The sequence below is a fragment of the Physeter macrocephalus genome, chromosome 1, assembly GCF_002837175.3.
Source record: "Physeter macrocephalus isolate SW-GA chromosome 1, ASM283717v5, whole genome shotgun sequence".
Taxonomy (NCBI): Eukaryota; Metazoa; Chordata; class Mammalia; order Artiodactyla; family Physeteridae; genus Physeter; species Physeter macrocephalus.
This window is the reverse complement of record NC_041214.2, coordinates 60591513-60616338: the sequence shown is the minus strand read 5'-3', so window position 1 is coordinate 60616338 and position 24826 is coordinate 60591513.

The following is a 24826-nucleotide window of genomic DNA, read 5'->3' as shown; positions in this document are numbered from 1 at the left end:
CCGGACCAGGGCACGAACCCGTGTCCCCTGCATCGGCAGGCGGATTCTCAACCACTGCACCCCCAGGGAAGCCCTCTCACCACTATTATTCAACATAGGTGTGGAAGTCCTAGCCACAGCAATCAGAGAAGAAAAAGAAAGAAAAGGAATACAAATTGGAAAAGAAGAAGTAAAACTGTCACTGTTTGCAGATGACATGATACTATACATAGAGAATCCTAAAGATGCCACCAGAAAACTACTAGAGCTAATTGATATATTTGGTAAAGTTGCAGGATACAAAATTAATGCACAGAAATCTCTTGCATTCCTATACACTAATGATGAAAATTATGAAAGAGAAATGAAGGAAACACTCCTATTTACCACTGCAACAAAAAAAATAAAATACCTAGGAATAAACCTACCTAGGGAGACAAAAGACCTGTATGCAGAAAACCATAAGACACTGATGAAAGAAATTAAAGATGATACAAACAGATGGAGAGATATACCATGTTCTTGGATTGAAAGAATCAATATTGTGAAAGTAACTATATTGCCCAAAGCAATCTATAGATTCAATGCAATCCCTCTCAAATTACCAATGGCATTTTTTACAGAACTAGAAAAAAAAATCTTAAAATTTGTATGGAGACACAAAAGACCCCGAATAACCAAAGTGGTCTTGAAGGAGAAAAACAGAGCTGGAGGCATCAGACTCCCTCACTTCAGACTATCCTACAAAGCTACAGTAATCAAGACAATATGGTACTGGCACAAAAACAGAAATATAGATCAATGGAACAGGATAGAAAGCCCAGAGATAAACCCACGCACCTATGGTCAACTAATCTATGACAAAGGAGGCAAGGATATACAATGGAGAAAAGACAGTCTCTTCAATAAGTCGTGGTGGGAAAACTGGACAGCTACATGTAAAAGAATGAAATTAGAACACTCCCTAACACCATACACAAAAATAAACTCAAAAGAGATTCGAGACCTAAATGTAAGACCAGACACTATAAAACTCTTAGAGGAAAACATAGGAAGAACACTCTTTGACATAAATCACAGCAAGACGTTTTTTGATCCAACTCCTAGAGTAATGGAAATAAAAACAAAAATAAACAAATGAGACCTCATGAAACTTAAAAGCTTTTGCACAGCAAAGGATACCATAAACAAGACCAAAAGACAACCCTCAGAATGGGAGAAAACATTCGCAAATGAAGCAACTGACAAAGGATTAATATCCAAAATTTATAAGCAACTCATGCAGCTCAATAACAAAAAAACAAACAAAAAAAAATCCAAATATGTGCATAAAACCTAAATAGACATTTCTCCAAAAAAGACATACAGATGGCCAAGAGTCACATGAAAAGCTTCTCAACATCACTAATTACTAGAGAAATGCAAATCTGAACTACAATGTGGTATCACTTCACACCAGTTAGAATGGGAATCCTCAGAAAAATCTACAAGCAACAAATGCTGGAGAGGGTGTGGAGAAAAGGGAACAACCACTGTGGAGAACACTATGGAGGTTCCTTAAAAAACTAAAAATAGAACTACCATATGACCCAGCAATCCCCCTACTGCGCATATACCCAGAGAAAACCATAATTCAAAGAGACACGTGCACCCCAATATTCATTGCATCATTATTTACAATAGCCAGGTCATGGAATCAACCTAAATGCCTATTGACAGATGAATGGATAAAGAAGATGTGGTACATATATACAATATAATGTTACTTAGCCATATAAAGGAACAAAATTGGGTCATTTGTAGAGATGTGGATGGATCCAGAGACTGTCATACAGAGTGAAGTAAGTCAGAAAGAGAAAAACAAATATCATATATTAATGCATATATGTGGAACCTAGAAAAATTGTACAGATGAACCGGTTTGCAGGGCAGAAATTGAGACACAGGTGTAGAGAAAAAACGTATGGACACCAAGGGGGGAAAGTGGCATGGGTGGTGGTGGTGTGATGAATTGGGTGATTGGGATTGACATATATACACTAATATGTATAAAATGGATAACTAATAAGAACCTGCTGAATAAAAAAATAAATAAAATAAAATTCAAAAAAAGAGAGAAAAGCTAATGCATTGCCTTCTAAATTACATTGGCAGAGGGGAGATTAATAATTATTCTTCATAGACTAAAGCAAAAGATTGCAATAAAGGCAATTCTTCCATTTTAGTATATATTTAAAACATTTTCCCATTACAGAATGGAATGGCAGTTCCTTGAGTCTTCGTGAAAATTTAATTCAACAATTCAAGTAAGATTTGGTGCCTTCACAAGTGATAAAATATATTTATATTGATCAATACAGCACATTATAGGTTACAAATTACTTTTCTATGTTTTGGCCTCTTTATTCTTTACAAAAACATGGAATGAGAGATATCAAGTCAATTTTTTATTTTCTAATGAAGAAAATCAGAGAAGTTACACTGCTCTTAAGTGGTGCTTGTTCTCTCACAGTTTGACACTTAAAAATATGTATTTACTGTCTCTATTCTCTAAGCTCCACAAATGCAGGGACCACCTCTGCCTTACTCACTGCTCTATCTTTACCACATTGCACCACCCCACAGCAAAAAATAAGTAATAATAATAATAATAACATGAATTAGTAATTGCTATTCCCATTATATTCAACTACCAAGACATTTTAATTAGTACTGGATAGATACAATATTAAGACACAGCTTTTTACTCAAATTCTTTTTATTTATTTATTTTTTTTGCGGTACGCGGGCCTCTCACTGTTGTGGTCTCTCCCGTTGCGGAGCACAGGCTCCGGACGCACAGGCCATGGCTCACGGGCCCAGCCGCTCCGCGGCATGTGGGATCTTCCCGGAATGGGGCACGAACCCGTGTCCCCTGCATCGGCAGGCGGACTCCCAACCACTGCGCCACCAGGGAAGCCCCACTCTAATTCTTCATAGTCTATTAGAAAGTTGAAATGAAAAAGTATTAGCAAAAGAAAAGAAGCAAGGAAGAAAAGAAAGAAGGAAGGGAGGAAGTACTGTGAGAAGTAAGAAATTATACCCTGCTGTGGTAGGCAGGATAATGGCTCCTTAAGATATTTGTTCTCCTGGGCTTCCCTGGCTGCGCAGTGGTTGAGAGTCCGCCTGTCGATGCAGGGGACACGGGTTCGTGCCCCGTTCCGGGAAGATCCCACATGCCGCGGAGCGGCTGCGCCCGTGAGCCATGGCCGCTGAGCCTGCGCGTCCGGAGCCTGTGCTCCGCAACGGGAGAGGCCACAGCAGTGAGAGGCCCGCATACCACAAAAAAAAAAAAAAAAAAGATATACGTTCTCTGGGACATGTGAATATGTTACTTTCCATGGCCAAAGGAACTTTGCAAATGTGATCAACATCCTGGATCTTGATGAGAGATTATTCTGGATTATAGTTGTCTGAATATAATTACATGAATCCTTAAAAACAGAAAAACTTTACCAGCAGATGAGAGAGAGAGGTGAGAAGATGGAAGAAGGATCAGAATGTTGTCATGTGAAAATAAGTCAACGTGCAGTTGCTCTCTTTGAGGTTCATGAGTCAGGAAATGAGGGGAGACTCTAGCAGCTGGATAAGGCAAGGAAACGGATTCTCCCCTAGGGCTTCTAGAAAGGAGCACAGCTCTGCTGACACCTTGATTTTAGCCAGTGAGATTCATGTTGAACTTCTGACCTACAGAACTGTAAAATAATAAATTTGTATCATTTAAGCAACTAAATTTGTGGTAAATCGTTACAGGAGCAATAAAAAAAATGCACCTTCTTTCCACGTTAATGGAACAGAAAACATAAAACAGAGACAACTCTGTATTAAATTAGAGAGTTAGACAAAAGTGCCACGTTAATTGAGAATTCTAAGTTTTCTATTATGTATAGCACAGGTGGATTGAAATGAAAGAAGCCACAGGTCTAGATCTCAAATCTCTCTTTTGAAAAAGACTATGTCTTTTTGTCCAAAAAAAATGAGAAGAGATTCTATATCCCATGAATTCCTCAAGTCTTGACAAGGAAATGGCAGAGGTGAAGGCAGGCTGATTTCAACCAGAGTGCCTTTTGTTGCCACAGCAGATCCCGTCAGCAGATTCCACCGCAGTGGTAGTGCCGTTGCCCAAGAACTCCTAATAGTAAGCCTGAAGTAGTGGCACTTGTGGTCTTGCAGGGAGCAGCTTTTAAGATTCTTCTTTAATACAGGAGATATTTAATTATCAGAATCAGACCTGAAAACTTGTCATGTTATACTTATCTGGGCAGGCTTTTGCTAGAAGTGTAGCCACCCTTGAGAAATAGTTTTCATTTATCGGTTAATTTCTAGGTTGTCTCAATGACTATTTATATAGACAAAATGGTCTTAAGAATCAAGTGTCTTCCTGCTCTAGAAGAGGTACAGTAACAACTGGGTTTAGAAGTAAATTCAGTACCTTTGTCCTAAATAACGTCATCTATGCAATGATGAATTTCTCCTACCTGAATTGTCCACAATGTTAGATCATACAAACTCTCCTATTCTGGTAATTTATTGATTAATTGATTGTTTTCCTGTCAGCTCCTATCCTGCCTGCTCTTCCATGCTTTCTTCTGTATTGCTAGGGGACTGAAGCTTGTAAATTGTATTTTGTAAATTTGTAAGCTCCCAAGGACAGAATTTCAGGTCAGTGTCCTAAGAGACAGCTCTCATCATGGGAGCACTGGCAAAAAGAAGGAAAAGACCATTTCCTCTGCTTCTTGTGTTGCCTACATAGTGACTGTAAGAGTGGCTTCATCAGTGGCAGTGGTGGGGTTAAAAACATCAGTGGGAGAGAGGGTACCCGAGTTCCCGTGAAGCAGCAATGGTGACAGAAGAAGCAGTGGTGACGTCCTATGGAGGCTGAGGCACATGTGAACTTACAGGCTCCAGCATGCAGCTATAGAAGCCTCTGACTGCCGCTTACTACCTCTTCTTCATCTCCAGTTCCCTCTCTACCATCCCCCCACCCCACTTTAGCTCTCTAGTCCTTCCAGCTCCATCATCAATTCCTTCCTGTCTGATATCCCTGAAGTGGTTTCTATATCCCAACTAGATTTTGACTCAATTGGTATTTGTAAAAGAAGAAGACTCAGAAATAGGCTTTCTAGGATTGAAGTCTGGGTTTGTTAATCTATTTATCTTCTGAAAGTTGCGACTTCATTGTCAGAGGATAATGGGCTACTTTTATCCCATGTCAGCAAATGCAAAACTGTACATAAATTGGATGAATTTAAAGGCAAGTTTATGAAGCAGAAAAGGGCTGTTTTGTTTGACTATTACCATGGGAATTAATGTTACATGGATTGTGGGAAGGATGGGCTGGCTACTTCTGATTGTGCTAGAGAGCTCTGTTAATGACAAGTCAGGAAAAGTGAAACCACCTGAGATGTCCTGCTGCCCTGTACAGTGGCATCACATGTAGCAAAAAAGGGCTTTTTCCTTACTCCTTCCTTCTAATCCCTCATTGTTTCCTTCTGAAAGAGCCTAAATAATCAAGATGGCAAATGATTAATGGAAATTAAGTTTGCAGGCTTCCATTTCCCTGAAATGCAGGGGATATCACCGAAGGTTGAAGGCAAAGCTAAGAGCCATAGACAAATAACCCGCTGAGTGATCAAATTGTTAATGTGTTCTATGGTTGGTCCTGAAGATGATCTATAAACATATCCCAGTTCAAAATGAGGGAATTCTAAAACAACAACAACATCAACAACTATCTCATGTCTACGTGAAATATCAGACCCAAGGAGGACTCTCACTCTTTAAGGATAAAGAGCAAAATATAGAAGCAAAAATATCAAAGAAGAAAAGGACTAAGAAATTTTTTGTTTCATAGGGAAAGGAAAACATACATGCAACAAGTGAGAAATATTGTGTATCTAAATGTTATATACTATAGAAAAGAGAAGTAAATTTCAAATAGTATCTATAAAAGTCTCAGGCTTGGGCACACCTGGGACTTTTATAGATACTATTTGAAATTTACTTCTCTTTTCTATAGTATATAACAAACAATAAATGCTGGAGAGGATGTGGAGAAAAGAGAATCCTACACTATTGGTAGGAATGTAAACTGGTACAGCCACTATGGAGAACAGTATGAAAGTTCCTTAGAAAAGTAAAAACAGAGCTACCATATGATCTAGCAATCCCACTCCTGGGCATATATTCAGAGAAAATCATAATTTGAAAAGATACATGCACCCCAATGTTCATTGCACCACTGTTTACAACAGCCAGGACAGAAAAGCAACCTAAATGTCCACTGATGGATGAATGGATAAAGTAGATGTAGTACATATATGCAATGGAATATTAGCCATAAAAAATAACAAAATAATGTCATTTTCAGTGACATGATGGACCTAGAGATTGTCATACTGAGTGAAGTAAGTCAGACAGAGAAAGACAGCTATCATATGATATCGCTTATATGTGGAATCTAAAAAAATGGTACAAGTGAACTTATTTACAAGACAGAAATAGAGTCACAGATGTAGAAAACAAACTTATGGTTACCAAGAGGGAAAGAGGGGGAAGGGATAAATTGGGAGATTGGGATTGACATGTACACACTACTATACATAAACTGGATAACTAATAGGAACCACTGTATACCAGAGGGAACTCTACTCAATATTCTGTAATGACCTATATGGGAAAAGAATCTAAAAAATAGTGGATATATGTATATGTATAAATGATTCACTTTGTTGTACAGCAGAAACTAACATAACATTGTAAATCAACTATACTCCAATAAAAATTAATTAAAAAAAGTTAAAGAAACAGGAGTAAATTTCAAATAGTGTCTATAAAAGTCAAGGAAACATGGCTCCAATATAAAGGCAAAATAATAGATTGAAGATTAGATGAAAGACAAGAGAAGGAGATGAAAAGGTAGCAGGCTAGAGGGCAGTTCAAAATAAAAGTGGAGCTTGGGGGATTATTAGAAAACGTTTAGATACAACATAGGTGATAAAGCAGCTTTTTATGTTTTAATAACAGTGAATAATAGAAGCTATCCTGTTGAATGCTAAGTTAATTCTGCAGCGGACAGGTTTGAAAAATAACAGAAAACAGAGGAAAAGCACAAAGAGATTAAGTGAATTAAAATAGAAAAGGTGAGTGATACATAGTTAAAATTGTAGGATTAAATGAAAGTAATAATTTGCAGTTATGTAAGAACCATTATGCAAAAGAATTCTTAATGAACACAACCAATGTAAAGGGTCAGGAGGTAAAATGACTTTTCATCTGTCTTCATGTTTACATAAGGCAAAACATATATGTTAATATTTTCTAGGTAATAATAAATATGAAAACTACATTATAGGTACAGGTATCTAGTCTATATTTAAAGTAAAAATGTCATTTAAATGTATTATGGCAAATTTTAGACAGTTTTTTGTATTTTTGTGTGTGTGTGTGGTACGTGGGCCTCTCACTGTTGTGGTCTCTCCCGTTGCGGAGCACAGGCTCCGGACGCACAGGCTCAGCGGCCATGGCTCACGGGCCCAGCCGCTCTGCGGCAAGTGGGATCTTCCCGGACCGGGGCACGAACCCGTGTCCCCTGCATCGGCAGGCGGATTCTCAACCACTGCGCCACCAGGGAAGCCCCGTTTTTTGTATTTTTAAAAAGAAAATATAAAAAATACAACAGGTGTGTTGCACTAAACTTTCCTAAAATATGACATGAAACAAAACAAACTTACTTGAATTTGTAATATTTATCCTTTTAGGGCAAGTATATTTCTGAAGATAAAGTATCAGAAAATATATTAACAATAATAATAGAGAATTTAAATGGAATTTATTATGTGTCAATTTGTCTTCTATTACTTTACTATTTTCTATTACTAACTTACTACATGCTTACAATAACGCTCTAAGGTAAGATGTCTTATCTTCCTTTTTACAGAGGAAGAAACCAAAACACAGAAAGACTAAGTTAACTTTACCAAAGACACAGCAAGAACTATCAAGCTGGGATTTGGTTACTGGTAACCTGTATCAAGAGTCTGTGTACTCAACTACTGTGCAGGACTGCATCTCACATTTTTGACACTAGTTCACTAGACATGATTTCTTAACTTATCTATACTGTAGATTTATCACTCCAGATACATGAATTATTTCATAATGTGGTTATATATTTCAGTACAAAACATAATATTTAACAAATTAATTATTCTGATTGCTATTAGAAGAAAAAATAATTCAACAAACATTTATTGGATGATTATTCCAGATGCTATGCTGAATGTTTATTTTAAAATCATAAAAGAAAAATAGGAGTTTTAAGCCCCTAAAAATTTACAGTTTAGGGGCTTCCCTGGTGGCGCAGTGGTTGAGAGTCCGCCTGCCGATGCAGGAGACACGGGTTCGTGCCCCGGTTCGGGAAGATCCCACATGCGTCGGAGCGCCTGGGCCCGTGAGCCATGGCCGCTGAGCCTGTGCGTCCCGGAGCCTGTGCTCCGCAACGGGAGAGGCCACAACAGTGAGAGGCCCGCGTAACACACACACACACACACACACAAAATTTTGCAGTTTAAAAGTTGGAATCTAACAAATCAACAAATATTAGTTTACAATTATAGATGCTAAAACAGAATTTTTGCAGACCAAGTAAAGTGGGAGGAATTAAATAGGGCCCCTTTAACTAAAGTGGTGGCAGTGAGGATAAAGAGATGACTGATATGAAAGATTTTAAGGACATAAATTATATAGTAATAATAGTAACTGACATCTATTGAATATTTTTAATGTACCACTTACTGTCATAAGTATTTCACATAGACTTTATTACTTAATTCTGATTGTAAAAGCTATTAGCAGGCTACATTAACTTTATAAGTAAGGGGAACTGTGTGCTAGGCCACGTAAGTAACCAATGGAATGTGATGGAAGTGATGTTATGTGACTTTTTAAGACATTGCAATTACTGCTTCCCTCCTTCTGCAGTGTTGCACTGAAACTGCCAGATAATGAATTCAGTTTAGCTTCTAGAGCATGAGGGGTCATGCGGACCAAAGCCAGGATACCTCAGCCAATAGCTATCACCAACTATCAGCTGTCAAGTGAAGCCATCTTGAATTTTCCAGTCAGCTAACTCTCCAATAGGTGATGTGCTGGTAAATGTTTAACAGCCAGCTCTAGGGGAATTAAAAAGCCTGATTTGTAGCATTTGGCACTTTCTGTGCGATGATACCCACCATGATCAGTTTCAAGCCATCCATATGATGCCACCTGGTTGACAGAAATCACACAACCTTCAGCTCTCATGAGCTGCTAGGAACCAGCTCCAACACATCACTGTCTCCTGTTAAGTGCAGTGGCATGAGTGAACCCAGCTGAAATCATAAGATGAACTTCTGTAGCAACCCACAGAATCATGAGAAACAACAACAACAACATTGGTTTAAGCTACTAAGTTTAGGGGTAGTCTCATAAGCAGTAAGAATCAAAGCAACAATACGAAGACAGAAATACAAGTATGATATTTAAAGTAGCATAAATGTTCAGTAGTCTCAGTCACTGGATTAATGATAATACCAAGAAAAAAGAAAGAATATATCTTCATGAATAATTTCTCTCAATAATAGATACATTTAATGTTAAGAATTTACTTACACACTCTTAAATGTTAACCTCCATATAATTTTAATTGACTAACCAATGGCATAAAAAGAAAAACAACTAGGAGACCTCTACATATTTTTCAAAGGTAATGGGAAAGTATGACTATATGTAAATATATAGAATGAGTACGCTATCTCTTCACCATAGTTTTTACACAGAGATGTTTCCATATGATAGAGAGATGTATGACACTCATGGGGCTTTGGAGCTTAGACTGTGATGCAAGATTTAAAAAAAATAAACTCATGGGAAGATTTACAAATCTGTTATCTCACTTGGTACCAACAACATTTGGTGCCAGATAAACATTGGTGTTTCCTTTTCATAAGTGGAATAACAGCCTCAGAATGTACATGTAATTTTCTTATTTGGGTATCTAAGTAAGGAATAAAAAATTCAAACTTTATTCTGACTCCTCAGCCCACATTCTTTCCATTCTAGCATACTGCCTAATAATCAGCTTGTTTAAAACATTTTAACCAGACACATAAATGTGGGTTTCAAAGAAAAATTTTATTTTGTCTTAGAACTTATTTATATTTTAAGTACTAATATGAGGTGTTCTCCATGTTCCCCTTTGTTCACATGAAATATTGTGAGATCAGTCCACAGAAGTACTGCCAACATTTTTATTATTATTTGATTTATTATTAATGAGGAGAGGTATACTGCACAGTTCACAACTGGTCACAGCCTGTAGGAGTTTATCAGGCAAATACATCTTTCAGCTATTCATTTTGGAAAGCTCTGCATATTGATGATGATGACCATAGGTATTTTTCAGCAGTAGAGAATAGAGCTCAGCTGATAATGATGGCTAATAGGAATATTTCCTAATAAAGAAGATGGAATACAGTGATTTTTTTTCTCCACTGGAGCTGCTGCTGTGATTAAATTTCTTTGGTAACATGGGAAGGATGTTTGGAGAGCTTAAACTACTCCTACATTATGAACCCCTTTCCCTAATGAAGATGAGGAACTTTTAAAAACAATGTGCAGTAAATATCTAGTACCAGTGCAACCCTAAGTTAATAAAGGCACTTGTCTGTTGCATCAGATTGATTAGATTAACTAGCTAATCACTAGAGGTGTTGTGCAGGAGCTAAGAAAACACTTAATAGGGATGTGGTAGAAAGAACCCTAGCACAGTGGGCGGTTGTATTAATTTGCTTCAATATCTTTTCCAATCTGGGTATTCTTTGCTTCTTTGATTCAGAGATAGACATAGGTTTTGTATTTCCTGCCTCATAAAAATTATTCCTAACAGTATTTTTGGTCTCCAGAGTTTAAGTTCTTATGCTAGAAGCTTGGTGTGAAAGGTGAATAAGACAATTCGAAGCCCTTCTGAATCTTAGAGGAAGAAAGAGCTAATTGCACAGGCAGTGCTGACAGTGGTGGGGAACTCGGTCAGAATAGAAGTGACGGTTCAGCAAGACCTTGGACTGTGGGTACTGGGTAGTTCTTTCCCAGGCAGACTTACATGGAAGGGGGATGTTTGCAGGCGAAAGTTTCAGGCTCAGTAAAGAGCATGGGTAAAAGCATTGAAGAATGAAAGAATATATTGAGGTTTGAAAATGATTGGTATTTAAGAGTTCTGGAACATAGTGGGGATGAATGTGTGTCAAGATGACGGGTGTTAAGGGGGCAGCTAGGAGAGGCACTTCTGAGATACATCCTTAGTTTTATGAATGAAACTAGAAGTCATATATCTTATGACTTAAATATTATGTCATTAAATATTATGCCATCATTGTACATTTTATAAAATGCTTGACATATAATTAAATTAAATCATTTATTTTATCCACAGTAATGGAGTTATATTAGAATACAAGGGTTAATTCTGAGGGCAATATTGAATAAATTAACATGTGTTCTCACACTCCAAAATGCGCTGGTAAATTGTACGAAGAAAATACGTAAACATCTGCCAAGTACAAAATTCATGCTCCAAGAAACAAATATGTACTAATTATAGCCTTGATATCATATTCACCATATAATTGAAAATATGTGCTATGTGACTTTATAAATATCAAAAACTTCAGTGTTAAGATAAAGTCCAAGTATATGTCTGAATATTTCTAGTAGAAAATAAACAATAGGTTTACTTTATTATAAGCAAGATGATTTCCATAAAGCATTGTAATTGTCATTTGTGATAAAGGTGACCATTTGAATTAGATGATCTTCAAATAAGCAGTTGAGGTAACAAACTCTTACCTTCAATACTTGGCAAAATTCTTGGAGAGGGCTTGAGGAAATTTTGAATAAGAAGTAGCATTTTATCTTACCTATTGAAATACAGTTATTCTTCTCTTATGCAAGAAAGACAAACTGAAGTTGGAGTTCCTTAACTAAAAGTAAAACAAAATGTTATCAGCTTTGATGAGCTTATTCTGTAATTTCTACAACCTTGTACAGAATTATATTTACTATATTCATATTAGTAAAATTATTTTGAGAAATTGTAAGAAGTAAAAGTTGTTAGACAGTAAGATAAATTACAGAGGTCTTATCACCTGGCCCTCAGGGCATCACCTTGTGGGAATGAGGGTAGGGTAACCAGTACAAATACTGACCCTCTGGCTACTGCTATTGCTGAGAGTAATAAAATAATTTGTCTCCAGAAAAAAAAAGTTAGAGATGTCTGATCCTTTTGAATACACTGCCAGGCAGAAGGGGATATTATTAGAGTTTTGCTAATCCAAAGTCAATAAAACATATATATATAACTATATATATATAGTTATATTATGTATAATGATATATGAAATCTGTATAATATACATAATGTACAATAAAATAAAAATAAAATTAGGAGAAATTTTTCCAAAGATATGCAAATGGTCAAGAAGTACATGAAAAGATTCTCAACATCATTATTCATTAGAGAAATGCAAATCAAAACCACAATGAGATACCATTCCATCCCTACCAGGATGCTTATTATTTTAAAACAAATAGAAATAAAAATGTTGGTGAGAATGTAGAGAAATTGGAACTCTCATATGGTGCTAATGGAAATGTAAAATGTTTCAGTAGGTATGGAAAATAGTTTGGTGCTTCCTCACAAAGTTAAACTTAGAACTACCATATGATGCTGTAATTCTACTCTAAGTACATATCCAAAAGAATTTAAAACAAGTACTCAAACAACTGCATGTATATGGATATTCATAGTTTCACTATTAATAGTAAATAGGTAGAAACAGCCCAATGTCCATCAAAAGAAAAATAGATAAATACATTGTGGTATATGCATACAGTAAAATGTTATTTAGTCATAAAAGGAATATTAGTAATCCAAAAGAAAGAATAAAATTTTGATACATGCTGTTGTATAATAAGAAATATTTGATCTTTGCCACTATTCCTGACATAGAGCTAAAATGCTTGGAATTTCCTGAGTGATAGGAGTGTCTTGTTATTCATAAAGAGCCCCTTTTAATCAAGCGAGAGTTTATGCTAATAAGGTGACAATGTGGAGCTTCTAGATAGCCTTGGGATGGGGCTATTACCAAAAGATAAAAGTTCCCATAAAAAAGTCAAGTTCATATTCCATGACCCTGCAATTTTACTCCTAAGTGTATATCCAGCATATGCCTAAATATGTGCACCATAAATCATGTATAGAAACATTTATAGCGACACTATTCAAAATAAACTCTCCAAATAGCACAAACTAAAGATCTATCATCCAAAGTATGGGTAAGGATAATTGGTAGCATACACTGAATAGAAAGCTATACAGCATTGAGAATGAAAGAATTATGACTACAGTCAATATGGATGACTCAAACATGCTGTTTAGTGAATAAAGCCAAATGCAAAAGAGTACATAATGTATTATTTGACTTCTATAAAGTTCAAAAACAGGAGAAACCAATCTATGGTGTTGGAAATTAGCATAATGGTTAAATTTAGATGAGATTTAGTGACTGAAAGGGGTCATAGCAGAGGTTTCTCAGGTGCTAGAAATATTCTGTTCCTTAAAATGGGTCCAGCTTACATGCATCTATTTACTTAGTTGGTGAACATTTGTCAAACTATTTAAGATTTGTGCAATCTTCAACATACACTTCAATAAAAATTTTAACATAAAACAAGAAAAATAGAACAAACCCAAACCAAAAAAGTGATAAAAAAAGACTTGGTGACAGGTTAAAAGGTACTGTTATCATGAGGAAGAACACATGAATGACCCCGAGGTTTTTGATTAGAATGTTTGGGTGATTGATATCACAATTCACTGTGATGGAAAATTGAAATTGAAACAAATGTAAAGGAAAAGAGCAAACAATATATATATTGAAGCAAATGTAAACAATATATATATATTTTTAATATATAAATACTTTTAAGTATATATATATATTTATATATATATATACGCTTTTTTCTTTTTTTTTTTTGTGGTATGCGGGCCTCCCTCTGTTGTGGCCTCTCCCGTTGCGGAGCACAGGCTCCGGACGCGCAAGCTCAGCGGCCACGGCTCACGGGCCCAGCCGCTCCGCGGCATGTGGGATCCTCCCAGACCGGGGCGCGAACCCGGTTCCCCTGTATCGGAAGACGGACGCGCAACCACTGCGCCACCAGGGAAGCCCCTATATATACTTTTAAGAAGACTATGAGACAGCTAAGGAAAAATACAGAAGCCTGAATAGCAAGAGAAAGTTCTGTGTAAGCTTGGGAAAACAGAGGAATGCTGAGAAGAACATCTTTAAAGTAATGAGAAGGTTGGGAAGAATATGTAATATGTGCTGGAAGATAATATAACTTATGTGGCTTTTATTTTACATTCCAGATGTCAGCAATATACTCAAGTGGAGATATTTTGGACAACAGAAGACAATGTGGAAAATCAGTGCCAGGGTGGTAGGGGTGGCTGTCTTTCACTTGTGTTACATTAAATAATTGGTTTTTGAGGGGTGAGAATATAATATAGAGAAGAAGGTTCAGTAGATTAAAAGCATTTTTGGTTCTTGGGAACTATGATTCAGGATACAGAAAAAAGAAGACAAAAAGAAAAGTGATGAACTATGAGAAAAAACAATAAAGATTTTGAGGAGTAAGTAATAATCATCATGATCTCATATAATACTTAGTGATGAAGCATGACAGTTGAGGGAAGTCTGCCAAGCTTGGTAAAGAAGAATCCAATGTTACATTAATGTTATTATCCTTATATAATATATATATATATAACTCATTACAGAGTTACAACACGGAATATTTGGCACAGCTTAAATTATCAATAAAAAAGCATAAGAAATAAATTGTACTGTGTCCACTAGATGGAGTAGGATACAATCACTTAAAAAAGTGGTTATGAATTCATATAGAAATTGTTTATTATGTAATATTAGGTAAAAAGAATGTATAAATTTAAGTTAAAATGGTCATATGCAAAGAATGAAATGTGCCAAAATTCTAGTGCTGAAATTATGTATAAATGTTTTACTCCCATGAATTTTTCTCTAATGTCTTAGTGTGAGAAAATAATTTATATTGCAAACATAATTACATATAACTAAAGTCGAATTTTTTTTCACAAAAACATCTTTGCTCATAAATAAAATCCTTCTGAAACTAGATATTAGCTGAAGAAATGTCAAAGATTGTATTAATGGTATGATTGTTGGCATAATAACTAGAATAGACTAACTTTGTAATAAGTAGAACTCAAAATATGTAAAGCTAACATACACTTGAAGTTTATTTCTTGCTCAAGTATCTGCACTTTCCTGATGAATATGTCAATAGTCAGTAATTTAGGAACCAGGCTCAGAGGGGCTTTGACATCTTCAATAAATGGCTTCTAAGGTCTTGCTGAGAATTATCTCCCCACTAGCTACTGAGAAAAGGAAATTAGTATGGAGGAGTGCTCATCAGAGGGTTTTATGGGTTGGGCCTAAAAAGGGGTACAATCACTTTTGTGAATGTTACTTGCTGTATCTGTTATCCATTTCTGTGTAAAAAATAACACCAAAACTCCATATCCGCAAACAACAATAATTTATTCTTCTCTCACAATTCTATTGGTTGATTGAGCAGCATTTTCTCTTGGTCTTATTTTGGCTTACTCATGTGGCTACATTCAGCTGATGGGTCAGTTGAGAGCTGAGCTCAGGTGGATCAGCTGGACTCCTATCCCCAGATAGTCTTTCATCCCAGGCTTCTTCAAAGAATGGGCACTGCAGGTTAGTGTTTCAAGACGATGAAAACAGAAGTTGCAAGATCTCTAAAACCTACTTCAGAGGTCACATGACATTACCTCTGTTACATTCTGTTGGTCAAAACAAGTCACAAGGCCAGCGTGAAATCATAGAGGTCAGAAACGAGCTCCACCTCTTGATTGGAGGAATAGGAAAGTCACATTGCAAAAGAATGGTGATATTAGGGAGGCATGATTTGCTAGGGACATCACTCTAACAATCTACAACAGGTCAGTTATAACTTCAACACAAACCTACACCTATATAGAAGTGGATTGAGAAATGAGGCCTAATTCTGTATCCAGGAAGATAAAATATTATTCATTTTAATGAGCCAGAGAGACATTAGACATTCTCTGCCATACTAGGTAGTTTTTTTTTTTTCCCCTTGTGAACTGTGTTAAGTCTTTAATGGAAGTTTGGAAGTCGATAAATAATGTTGAAGGTTATCATTAAGTTCTATCATTGCATTCAAGCTTTCAGTTGTAACAAAATCTGTTGACATAATTTTGTCTGAGGGACTATACTGTGGGCTATTTTGTTTGCCAACCCAGGTTTGAGCTTCATAGCTTTCTGGCCCGGGTATACTGGCTATGCCTTGGTAGTGGACCAAAATTCTAGGCAAATAAACCAGTGAGATATAAGGTACCAAAAACTGACTGACAATAGTGACACTACCTACAATCTATGGGTGAAGAAATAGAAGTCACAGTTTGGGTTAGTACCTTAAAACCTTTTCCATGCCATGCTAAAGGATTTGCAGTTAATCTTCTATGCAGTGTGGGCTCTTGCACACTTTTAAAAAGAAGAGGAGTGTAAGCAGAGTTATATTTCAGAAAGGTAAATATGGTTGCAATAAAGAAAATACTTTCTGGGGAAGTGGCTGAGGTAAGGTGACTGATTAGAGTACAGGTGAATAATGTCTGAATGCGTGTAGCTGGAGAGAGAATATGGATTAACGATAATATCTGAATTAGAATCAACATGGCTTGATAGCTGATGGTGAGCAGGAGGGTGGAGAAATTCTTGGTTACTCTTTATGCTGTTTGTGGCATTTAAAGGGAACCAGCCACAAGGAGAGTGAAGGCAGAAATGCAGCTCTTGTTCAAATTGCCAATCTTTGAGTCTTGTTAGAACTATATATTCCTACAACGGGTGTGTTGTCTCTTAAAATATCTGTCTAAGTGGGCCATCTATTCTAGTTCATCCACCCATGGGCTGCCTTTTTCAAGTCCCAACTTCTAGAGAGTGCCTTTTATTTTTTTCTAAAGTTCAGAAAAATGCTGCTTAGGTGGAAACAGTCCTTGAGAAGTTGAATATAATATCTGGGTTTATGACTTGAGTCACTGGGTCAAGTTTTAGATCTTTGCTTCTCAAAATGTGGTCCTCAGAATGAAGGCATCAGCATTGCAAGGGAACTTATTAGAAATGTAGAATATTCACAATCTCTATACTCAATCATAACCCACATTTAAAAAGATCACCAGGAGATTTATATACAATGAACTGGGAAGCACCTTTTTTAGAGTATAGATTGAATAATGCCTCAGAGTTTGGTTATTAGGGATTATTTTTCCATGTCTTTGGCCAGAAAATTCCTCAGTTATAGGTGATGGTCATGGGCCAACTCATACAATAGCTTCTTGCTGCATCTGTAGAAACAGGACTCAGAGGAAGCAGGTACATTTTCAAAGCAGTGAAACAAGTAAAGTAATAAATATTTATCACAAGTTTGTCTCAGTGGCATTTTAGAAACTCCCTTATAATTTATCAAAGGCTTTCCACAAACAATTATATGTTTTTGTAACGGAAAAAGAAGCGTAAATATGGTAATTTAAAATAATATACAGGTGGAAAAATGAAAGCTATTAAGAGAGGGTAAACCAGAATGTCAAAATAGGCTAAAATACCAGGATTATAAAATTTATGGTCAGGATATTAGTAAACATGCCTTAACATAGAGGAGAGTAAAGATATTGAGTTACACATGCATTTAGACTCTTAGGCTGTAGGTTCTCTCCAGTTATTTACATGGTTCACGTCCTCATTTCTTCTTCGTCTCTGCTCAAATTTTAATTTACTACTGAGGTTCTTCCTGCCCCACCCTATATAAAAGAGCAATCCATCCTCCACTTCCAGGATTTTCATATTATGCTTACCATGCTTTATTTTTCTCCAAGTATCTTATTTCCCTCTGAAGTACAACTTAGTTGCCTGCTTATTTCTTTGTATATCTGTTCTCCCTATAATATAAAATCCTTGAGTGCTGTTACTTTTTTGTGTTGTTAGCTAGTTTATCCTTCTATCCTCACCTAGACACAATATTGCTCTTATTACTCTTCTATCCTCCTCTAGCCATGTAGTAAGCACTCAATAAATTTTTGTTTGGCTGGTACACAACAGTCCCAAATGCATAGTTTACAAAATAATTACCAAAATCTTTTCATTTAATGTGGAACCAGAGAAGCTATCTTCTATTCTTCTGAGGACAAGAAAAAGAAATATTCGCAATTGATCTATAGACCTGAAAATAAACTTTTTGCAAAATCTACAAATTTAATAAACTGTTTTAAAATGTACAGCCAGCAAGCGTGAGTTCTGTCCTTTTCCACTGTCAACCTAAAGCATAGAAATAGAGGGCAGCCAGTTACAAAATAGCCAGTACTCTACTACAATGATACTGCTTTTAAAAGGAGCCAGAGCCTTAACTACTTGAAAAACCTACTTTCCATAGGAAATATGACTGGATCTACACACATATTATCAGAACAAAGGGAAACCAAATCATAAACAAAGAACATTCACTAGAAAAGTTTAGCCAAGGAGAAAAATGGAAACAAGGGCTAAATATTTTTCCATAAACTAAAATAAAATAATGACATGATTGTAGCTGAGACACAGTTCCATAATGTAGAACTGCACAAAGTCAAGAAAGAGGGTCAAAGACAAGAAAAGATACTAAAATCTGACATGGGAAAACACAGAAAAACAGTTTAAGAAGTTAAATCAACACATAAACTAAAGCAAATTGTAAAGGATGCAAGAGAAGAGGGCTGCCCCAAATATCGTATAGGCATTCACTGGGAAGCATAGTGGGACAATTCGAGAACAGAAAATTCGATTGAGAAGAGAATCTATGCTCCAAGTTTTGAGTGAATGCCAGGTATTCCAAATAATGCCTGAAAACTTGGGACCAATGGGGCTTCATGAATACTGAAAATTAGCCAGATGATTTAGGAAAGAGCCTCACACTAAGGAAAAACTGATGGTAATATTATCCTATTTAAGCAGGACAATTACAATAATGGCAAAGAAAGAAATTCACATAAGAGTGGGGATAGGAAACAGAGCCCAGAGATACCACAAAATAGGAGACCATATTTTGATCAATTTACAAAAACAATAGAGGAGAGGTTTCTAGAGAAGTGAAGCCATTCAGGAAGACGAATCTAACCTAGCAATGAGAAATAAGCAATAGAAAATGATTGTGACAAAGAATTCCATTCAGAACTATTTCAAGAAATAAAGAGAATAAGAAGTTGGATAACATCCTTACAAACAGTGAAAGGGCATCAGAAAGGCATGCCCACAAATTAGATTTAAATTATATTCAAATAAAACAAAGATAGACGATATACGAACACAAAAAAATCAGAAACGTAAAACATCAGAAGAGAGACATAAAAATTCAAGAAATATTTGGAAAAAATAAAAGAAACATTTCAGAAATCAAGAATAAATGAGAAAACAAAAAAATGACTAATGTAGTAGAAGGTGAAAAATAAAAATTTAAAAATAAAGAAATTGAAGATTTAAACATATTGTAAAAAATGTGATGAATAGAGAAATTAGGCAAGGAAGATCCAATACATGTATACTGAGAGTCCTTGAATAGAAAAAAACAATGAAATGGCTCAAATACCAAAAATTATATTTCATGATAAATTCTCAATTTTTAAAAAAGATTTTAAAACATTTGAAAGTTTGTAGGGAAAAAGCATTCTACATACTGGGAAAGTCAACTTGGAACAAACAAAATCAGATATATTCTAAAATTGCTGGAAATTTAAAAAAATTGAACAAGCAAATGAAAAAGGCCAAATCATTCATAAAGAAAAGAACAGTAGATTATCATCAATGTTTTGGCAATTCTTTACACAACAGTCAATTAAATAGCATGTTAAAAATGCAAGAAAATAAAAGGTGAGCTAACAGTGTTATATCCAGCTTTTTAATATAAAGGAATATTCAATCTCACTTAGAGTAATCAAAAAATAAATCAAAACCATACTGAATTATTATATTTTATATTATATTTTTGAAGTTCCAAAAGTTTGGTAACACAGTGTGTGTGTCTGTGTCTGTGTGTGTGATGGTGTGAGATAACAGGAATTCTCATAAATTTCTGAAGAAAATATGAATTAATTTTATCCCATATGAAAGGATATTTGGCAATATCTATCAAAAATATGAGTGCTAAAACCCTTTTATGCAGCAGTTCATCTTTCAGGAATTCATGTTACAGATATACTTGCAAGTAGGAAATGGCATATATAAAAGTTATGCAGTATAACAAAATTTTAGTTACAAAATATTGGAAATAAAATTTATTATTAGAGGAATGACCAAATAAATTTTGATGTATTCACATGCAATTTAAAATCAATTAGAAAGCTCTTTATTTACCGTGTGAAAGGTGGCTAATGTGCGTGGTTACTTGGGGTTTGGGAACTGTTGATCTGAAACAAATAGACTGCTAGATATTTCTTCAGCAAAGATGGGTTTATTTAGGATCAGCAGAGAATTGCAATTTGTGGTCTGCAAGCATGGTGAGCCAAGTGCAAGTTTCCCCACAGCAAGGGAAAGAGATTCTCTTTAGAGGAAAAAAAAAGTTGAGAGGGCCATAGTAAACAAAGATTCCATGGCTTTTCATTGGCTGAATCCTTGTCAGGAAAGATGAAGAGTCTTTCTTTTTCCTGTTTGACTCTGCTATGATTGCAGGGAGTGAGAGCTCCCCTATCTGGTCTCCAGACTCTATTTAATCGAAGTTTCTGTTTATTAATTTTTTACAGGATCTGATTCCAATGTGTGTGTGTGGAGGGGGATTTCTCCCACAGCACTAAGCAATGCTTGAACAATCCTCCAGACACCAGCTGGATGTCCTACAATTCACATCAATTCTGAAACTATTTACCCAGAGATAGTGTCAGTTCTCACAGATTAGGAGTTCAGTCATACAAGACTGCCCCCACCCCCACTTCAGATGTCAATTGCAAGCCAAGGTTTGCTATAAATCTATGACCACATCCTTGGGTTCAATTAATTTGCTGGAGTGGCTCACAGGACTCAGATAAACATTTTACTTACTAGATTACTAGTCTGTTAGAAAAGGATGTAACTCAGGAATGGTCAGATGGAAGAGACACATAGGGCAAGGTATGGGGAAAGAGCAAGGAGCTTCCATTCCCTTCCTGAGCATACCACTCTCCCCAATCTCCACGTGTTCACCAACCTGGAAGCTCTCCCAACCCTGTCCTTTTGGGGTTTTATGGAGGCTCCATTAAATAGACATGATTAGATCATTTGCCACTTGTGATTCATTCAACCTCCAGCTCTCTCCTCTCCCTGGAAATCAGGGGGTGGGACTGAAAGTTCCACCCCTCTATTGTTGGTTCCCTTGGCCACTAGCCCTCATCCCTAGGTGCTTTCCAAAAGTCACCAAAGGAGCTCATTATGAATAACAAAACAATGATTTCACCTTTGTGGCTCTGAAGTGTTTCCAGGAACTGAGACCAAACATTATAACAAAAGATGGTCCCATTGCTCTTATCACTCAGAAAATTCCAAGGGAGCTGTGAGCCAGGAACTGTGGGTAAAAACTAAATGTGTACCTCTTATGATTCACAATATTGCAATAGTTTAATTTAAAAATGCATAGTAGTGTATATAGTATTTTGTTGCCATTTATTTAAAAATGCAAAGATATGAAAGTATGTTTTTTGGTGTTTGTTTACTTATACATACAGCAAATATTTCTGGAAAGATTGAAAGAATAATAGTTTCTGTCTCATTGTAAATGAATGAAAGGACTAGAAGATTGGGAGTAAAGAAAATTTTTCATTGTGTACTGTATTAGTCTTCTCTGGTTTCCATAACAAAATACCACACACTGGGTGCCTTAAACAACAGAAATTTATTTTCTCACAGTTCTGGACGCTGGAGTCCAAGATCAAGATGCTAGCAGGGTTGGATTCTGGTGAGACCTCTCTTTTCGGCTTATAGGGGACTGCCTTCTCACTGTGTCCTCACACATCCTTTCCTCTGTGCATATGTGGAGAGAGAGAGAGAGAGAGAGAGAGAGAGAGAGAGATCTGGTACCTTTTCCTCTTTTAATAAGGACACCAGTCCTGTAGGAACAGGGCTCCACCACGTGACCTCGTTTAACCTTAATTACCTCCTTACAAACTCTGTCTTCAAATATAGTCCACACTGGGGGTTAGAGCTTTACCGTATGAATTTTCAGGGAACACTATTTTTTTTTTGTTTTGTGGTACGCGGGCCTCTCACTGTTGTGGCCTCTCCCGTTGCGGAGCACAGGCTCCGGACGCACAGGCTCAGCGGCCATGGCTCACGGGCCCAGCCGCTCCGCGGCATGTGGGATCTTCCCAGACCGGGGCACTAACCCGTGTCCCCTGCATCGGCAGGCGGATTCTCAACCACTGCGCCACCAGGGAAGCCCATGGGAACACTATTCATTCAATTACATATACCTTCTCAAATGTTTTGATTTTGAAACAAGTAAATGAATGAATGCATGAGTGAATTAAATAAAACCCAAGCCAATAAATTAATAACTGCTTTAGGGGGAGGAAGACGTGAGTTGAGGCTAAAGAATATTTAATCAATTGTGTAAAGGACTGATTTGAGCTGCCTTTTTTGAATAGATAGAGAGAAATGACAAAGACTAAAAGTGATGGGAAAAGACTCTAGATATGAAGTAGAGAGGAAAAAGATTCAAAATAAGAAAAAATCAAAGTTCCTAAAAAATGAGCCCAAATGAATATAGCAGGCCAATAGGCAATTAAGATAGACCAAAAAAAAAAAAAAACCTCATGACATTCAAAGCAAACTTACATTTAAATGTTATAACTTTTATATATAAAAAAATATAAATCTATAAGAAAATAATGAATACATCAGTTCAGTTACCACACATTAACTAAAAATAATATGAATCCTTGGTGGGAATGATGTAATGTATGGAGTTTTTCTCATCCTATACCAGTGGGATTGCATTTCTGTACACTTTAAGCTTATTTGTGAAGACGTTTGACAATTTGTTCATGAATCTTAATATAGTCATAACTTTAAAAATTACATTTCTAGGAATCCTGACTAGAAGAAATAATGCACAACACAGACAAAGCATTATAAATAATGATATTATAAACATTGATGCATATATAGGCATAAAACATCTACATATACATTTATATATGTCTATACATATATAAATATAAAACTATGGTGTGATTTACAATAGTGGAACTTGGAAATGAGCTAAGTTTTAGCAAAGTGATAGAATAAATTATGATAATTTATATATTTATATCATTATATACCTCATTAATATTGATTATGAAAAATTTAACTATTAAATATGTTGTTTTACAAAATATGCCTGTTACAGAATTATATATATTCCCTGAACTATGTAAATTTACATAACTAGGGAACTACCGCATTCCACTTAACTACTCTAATGGATCTATCTTGAATTTAACATCATCTAAAATATATGGGCTTCAGAAGTCTCTTTGAAAATAACAATTTACTCATCATGACCCTTGATCATTTACTCCAACAATTTAATCATAATATCTTCACCCATTCTCTTTATTTCTTAAATCCTAACATTCCAAATTTAGAATAAAACTTTCTTGTCTCACTGTCCGTTTATGGTTAGGTGATAAAATCCCACCCTATTTAAATCAAACTAAGTTCTATTTCCAGAGCCTAAAATGGTCCTCCATCTTTTTATGTATCTGTCTCTCTCTCATACATATATATACATATATAAATATAAATAAATATAAATATATATATATATAATTTGCTCAACAGAACACAGTTACTTCATGGACTTATAAATCATGCTCTTTCAAATATATATTCTGTATGCCTCTATCAGTTTGCATTATCAACTACCACTGAATGTGATTGCTAATATGGAGGAGAAGATATGGTGCCATGGTGCACATGTATTGAGAGAGAACCACACACTAACCCGCAGTGTCACATTGAAAAGAAAGGTATTTCAGAAATGATGATGCCTAAGATAGGTTTTGAAGAATAACTAGGAATTAGCCAGATGTAGAAGCTAGAAAATGTTTTCTAGGAAGATGAAGAAAGCCATAGAAGTAAGAGAAAACAAGACCTTTGAGGAACAGACATGTTGGAGTGGCTTATGTTCAGGGTTTCTGTAGGGGAGTAGCTAGAGATGAGTTTGGAAAATTGAACCAATAACTTATCACGAATGTCTGTAAATAATATTCTAAGAATTGTTAATTTTATCTTAAATAACTGACTGTACAACCGCCAAACAATTCTTGGTACAAACAATTGTGGTGGTAAAAGAAGATCAAGCTAAATAGTTGTCTGCAACAATTTCTCCAAGTCCAGGAAAACCCGACCAAGACAGCAGGAGTTTCTATCTTTTCCTGCCCTGAGCTCCTGAGACTTTCTTCCAAGAGAGGATGCTGAAGGAAGATCAGGTCAGACAAGGTGGATATGTGCCTACGTGTTTATTGATTATACTGCTCTAATCACATTCCACTGGGGAAGTAACAGGACCGAAGCACTCTAAAACTCTCACCTGTTGACTCTGGTGACATAATTTGGACCTGATTACTTATTTAGCTCAATGCTGG